Below are 6,000 nucleotides of genomic sequence, written 5' to 3'. Positions count from 1 at the left end.
GGCCTTGATGTGTGTTGATGGTGGTCAGTAGCGAAGACTCTTTGGTCAGTTCTTGCATCATATACGCAGATGTGAGGTCAAGTTTCAAGAAAAGTTTTCCTCCAGCTAACGTGGCAAATAGGTCCTCCGCTCTGGGCAGCGGGTATTGCAAAGTTAAAGCACATGGGATTGGGGGTAGTGTGCTGACGTGGATTGAGAACTGGTTGGCAGACAGGAAGCAAAGAGTAGGAGTAAACGGGTACTTTTCAGAATGGCAGGCAGTGACTAGTGGAGTGCCGCAAGGTTCTGTGCTGGGGCCCCAGCTGTTTACATTGTACATTAATGATTTAGACGAGGGGATTAAATGCAGTATCTCCAAATTTGCGGATGATACTAAGTTGGGTGGCAGTGTGAGCTGCGAGGAGGATGCTATTAGGCTGCAGAGTGACTTGGATAGGTTAGGTGAGTGGGCAAATGCATGGCAGATGAAGTATAATGTGGATAAATGTGAGGTTATCCACTTTGGTGGTAAAAACAGAGAGACAGACTATTATCTGAATGGTGACAGATTAGGAAAAGGGAAGGTGCAACGAGACCTGGGTGTCATGGTACATCAGTCATTGAAGGTTGGCATGCAGGTACAGCAGGCGGTTAAGAAAGCAAATGGCATGTTGGCCTTCATAGCGAGGGGATTTGAATACAGGGGCAGGGAGGTGTTGCTACAGTTGTACAGGGCCTTGGTGAGGCCACACCTGGAGTATTGTGTACAGTTTTGGTCTCCGAACTTGAGGAAGGACATTCTTGCTATTGAGGGAGTGCAGCGAAGGTTCACCAGACTGATTCCCGGGATGGCGGGACTGACCTATCAAGAAAGATTGGATCAACTGGGCTTGTATTCACTAGAGTTCAGAAGAATGAGAGGGGACCTCATAGAAACGTTTAAAATTCTGACGGGTTTAGACAGGTTAGATGCAGAAAGAATGTTCCCAATGTTGGGGAAGTCCAGAACCAGGGGTCACAGTCTGAGGATAAGGGGTAAGCCATTTAGGACCGAGATGAGGAGAAACTTCTTCACCCAGAGAGTGGTGAACCTGTGGAATTCTCTACCACAGAAAGTAGTTGAGGCCAATTCACTAAATATATTCAAAAGGGAGTTAGATGAAGTCCTTACTACTCGGGGGATCAAGGGTTATGGCGAGAAAGCAGGAAGGGGGTACTGAAGTTTCATGTTCAGCCATGAACTCATTGAATGGCGGTGCAGGCTAGAAGGGCTGAATGGCCTGCTCCTGCACCTATTTTCTATGTTTCTATGTCCTGTAGGGAGACTCTTTTTATGGTAGACTTGTAATCCCCACAGATTCGCACGGATCCATCAGGCTTCATGACGGGGACGATGGGGCTTGCCCCGTCGCTAAATTCCACGGGAGAAATTATGCCTTCCCATTTTCAATCTTTTCCCTCATCACATAAGGCACAGCTCTAGCCTTGTGATGGACCGGTCTGGCATTCTGTGTGATGTAGATTCTAACTTTAGCCCCTTTGAAGGTGCCCACACCTGGCTGAAAGAGATGTTCAAAACGGCTGAGAACTGTTGAGCAGGAGATCCGTTCCTCTGACGACATGGTGTGAACATCATCCCATTTCCAATTAAGTTCTGCGAGCCAGCTTCTCCCCAACAGGGCTGGGAGATCCCCAGGGACAATCCACAGGGAAAGTCGGTGCACCATCCCTTTGTGTGTGACTGAGAGCATGGTGCTGCCAAGGACTGGGATGATTTCTTTCGTATAGGTCCTTAGTTTGGTGTCGATCTTTGTGAGTTTTGGTCTGTTGCTTTTGCTGTTCAAATTGTTGAACGTTCATGAGGGATTGACTGGCCCCCGTGTCCAGTTCAATATTGACGGGTATCCCGTTGAGTAGAACCCTCATCATATTTCGAGGCGTCTTGGTGTAAGAACAGTGGACATTGATCGTGTTAACCCGCTGTACCTTGGCGTCCCATGCACTGTTCCAACCGTCTTCTGGTCCGCTTTCCGACCCTTCCGATTCGTATACCAGCCGAGCTGCTGTTTTTCTGCACATGCGGGCCAGATGCCCTGTGTAGTTGCAGTTTCTGTGAACGGCATGCTGAAATCGACACACCCTGGTTGAGTGCCTTCCCCCACATCTCCAACACAGACCGTTTCATTGTTTCCAAAGGATGAGCTGCGTCTGGCTGATCTCCCTTGAGCTTCTCTCAATCTGTTATTGATTGCTCGCATTGTGGGTTGATGAGGTGTGATCGACCGTTCATGTGGCCCTTGATTTTGATGGCTTCTGGCGCCATTGTCTGCTGTTGAAGGCTTGCTCTCCTGCCTTTGTCTGTGTGTGGGGTAGCGGTTCGTTTCACAGTGTGACCCCTTGTTCCGACGCCTCGTTGGTTGTCATACCCGAAGTATAGATCAGCCTCGTTTCTTCTTCGCCTGCCAAGGTCTGTTCAACCAGTGCTGCTGCCTCTAGAGTCAAATTCTTAGTCTCTATAAACTTTTGGAATATGCCTGCATGGCCTATTCCTTCAATAAAAAAAAGTCTCTCAGTACTTCTCTCCTTAGTTCATCGGGGAACTCACATGAACTAGCCAGCCTCCGAAGTTCCGCCACGAAGTCGGGTATGCTTTGGCCCACACAGCGTCTGTAGTTGTGGAACCTGTGTCTGGCCATGTGTAGGCTGCTCGCTGGCTTCAGGTGGTCTCTCACCAGTGTGCTCAACTTCTCAAACAACTTGCTTGCTGGTTTCTCGGGTGCCAGCAGATCTTTCATTAAAGCGTATGTTTTCAATCCACAGCTGGTCAAGAGATGGGCTCTTCTCTTGTCTGCCTTATCATTGCCCAGCCAGTCTTTGGTCACAAAGCTTTGTTGGAGCCTTTCTATAAAGTCATCCCAATTGTCTCCAGCATTGTATTTCTCATCTGAGCTGTTGGTAGCCATTCTGTGGATTCTGTGATCCCGTAACTCGTCGCCACTGTTAAGTCCTGACTCTAATGTACTGACTCACACGAGACACATGCTGAAGTCAAGGTCACTCAGGACCTGCACCTTTAATTCCAGCTCTCCAGTGCTGCACTTGCCTGAGACCTCTCTTTATATACCTCAGTGGGACAGGTATGGAGTGTCTCCTGCAAGTGCACCCTTGGTGGTAAGGTATGCTTATTGTTACAGGTCATCTCCAGTTACAGTCATGTATAGCATGGTAAGATACAGTTATATACAATAATGTGAGATACATGACATCCACAACCCTCTGAGATATCTGCGTTCCTCTAATTCTGCCCTCTTGAGCATCCCTAATTATAATCATTCCATTGGTGGCCGTGCCTTCAACTGCCTAGGCCCTAAGCTCTGGAATTCCCTCCCTAAACCTCCCGACCTCTCTCCTCCTTTAAGACACTCTTTAAAACTTACCTCTTTGAGTCATCTCTCCTAATATCTCCTTCTTTTGCTCGCTGTTAATTTTTGTCTGATTATGTTGCAGTGAAGCGCCTTGGGACATATTCCTATGTTAAATGCATGTTGTTGTTGTAGACGTCTGGTGGTCGTGAAAGGCGCTATATAAATCCATGTCTTTTTTTATATATGGTTAACATTTCTCTTTCCTCCTTTTAAGATGCTCCTTAAACACCATATCCGGGCAGTTCCCCTCCAAATTACACACCATTGTGACTTGGACATATATTGCTGTTCCTTTATCGTCACTGGGTCATAATTCTGGAACTACCGACCTAACAGCACTCACTACCATTACCACATAGACTGCAGCAGTTGAAGAAGGTGGCTCACCACCACCTTCTCAAGGGCAACTAGGATGGGCAATAAATGCTGATCTTGCTATCGCAAGAATTAATTTTTTTTAAACACCATACAAGAACCTTCCACCCCCACCACAGCTCTAAAACGGCCCTAATCAAAATCAGAAATTACATACTCTGTGATAGCGACCATGGAGCACTATCACTCCCCACTCTTACCTATCCAGTTGTAGCTACAAGAATCTCCTGCAATGAGTTCTTTCCCACCCTTGCACTGTTACCTCGGGAGACTCCCAAGGATCCATCCTTGGCCCTCTCCTATTTTTCATCTACATGCTTCTTTACCCAGAGGGTGGTTAGAATGTAGAACTCGCTACCACAAGGAGTAGTTGAGACCGATAGCATAGATGCATTTAAGGGCTAGCCAGATAAGCCTGTGCGGGAGAAAAGAATAGAAGGATATGTTGATGGAGTTAGATGAAGAAGGGGGGGAGGAGTCTTGTGTGGAGCACAAACACTGGCATTGACCTGTTGGTCAAATAGTCTGTTTCTGCGCTGTAAATACTGTGTAATACTTTGTAATGTTTCCTCTCGGTGACGTCATCCGAAGACACAAAGTCAGGTTCCCCAGTTCTACCACACTTCTCTCAACCCCTTCACTGCCTCTGTGTTGTCAGACTACTTGTCCAACATCCAGTCCTGTATGAGCCACAAGTTCCTCCAATTAAACATTGGAAAAATCAAAGTAATTGCCTTTGTCAACCACCACAAACTCTGTTACTTAATCATAGATTCCATCCCCTTCCTGGCCACTGTATCAAGCTGATCCAAACAGTGTGCAACCATGACATTTTATTTGACCATGAGCTGAGCTTCTGACCTTCAGATCCTCACCAGTACAAAGACTATTTCCACCTCAGTAATGTTGCCTGTCTCTGTCCCTGCAGCAGCCATCTGCTGCTGAAATCATCATCCATCAGGGACGTTACCTCCACTCGACTATTCCAATGCTCTTCTGGATGGCCTCCCACTTTCCACCCTCAATAAACATGAGCTCATCCAAAACTCTGCTGTAAGTATCCTATCTCGCACCTAGTCCTGTTCTCCCATCATCCTTGTGCTCAATTTCTTCATGGCCTCGCTCCTCCCTATCTCTGTAACCCCCTCCAGCCCAATAACCCGCCGAGAACTCTGCATTCCTCCAATTCATCCACCACTTCCATCACCCCACCATTTGTGGCCGAGCCTTTAGCTATTTAGGCCTTAAGCTCTGGAATCTCCTCCCTAAACCTCTCTGCCTCCCTCCTCCTTTAAGACGCTCTTTAAAACCTACCTCTTTTGAGTCCTGTCCTAATAGCTCCTTCTTTTGGAAGTCCAGAACTAGGGGACACAGTCTAAGGATAAGGGGTAAGCCATTTAGGACCGAGATGAGGAGAAAATTCTTCACTCAGAGAGTTGTTAACCTGTGGAATTCTCTACCGCGGAGAGTTGTTGATGCCAGTTCCGTTGGATATATTCAAGGGGGAGTTAGATATGGTCCTTATGGCTCAAGGGGTATGGGGAGAAAGCAGGAAAGGGGTACTGAGGTGATGATCAGCCATGATCTTATTGAATGGTGGTGCAGGCTCGAAGGGCTGAATGGTCTACTCCTGCACCTATTTTCTATGTTTCCATGTTTCTTTTGCTCGGTGTTAATTTTTGTCTGATTATGTTCCAGTGAATCAGGGACAGGGACTCAACAAAATTAACATAAGCAAAATAACAGTAATGAAAAAAATGGCACTACAGAGTGACAAATCCCCTGGACCAGATGGTTTCCATCCCAGGGTTTTAAAGGAAGTAGGTGAGAACATTGCAGACGCTCTAACAATAATCTTTCAAAGTTCTATCGATTCAGGAACCATTCCTTTAGATTAGGAAATTGCATATGTCATTCCGCTCTTTAAGAATGGTTAGCAAGGGAAACCATGGAATTATAGACCAGTTAGCCTAACATCTCTTGTCAGGAAATTACTAGAATCTATAATTAAATATAGGGTAACTGAACACCGTGAGAATTTTCAGTTGATCAGAGAGAGACAGCATGGATTTGTAAAAGGTAGGACATGAATTTGTAAAAGGTAGGTCATGCCTGACGAATCCGATTGAATTTTTTGAAGAGGTGACTAAAGTAGTAGATGGGGGGAATGCAGATGGATGTTATTTATATGGACTTTCAGAAGGTATTTGAAAAATTGCCT

Source organism: Pristiophorus japonicus, chromosome 1 (assembly GCF_044704955.1).
Source record: "Pristiophorus japonicus isolate sPriJap1 chromosome 1, sPriJap1.hap1, whole genome shotgun sequence".
Lineage (NCBI taxonomy): Eukaryota > Metazoa > Chordata > Chondrichthyes > Pristiophoridae > Pristiophorus > Pristiophorus japonicus.
Note: the sequence above shows the minus strand (reverse complement) of the source record.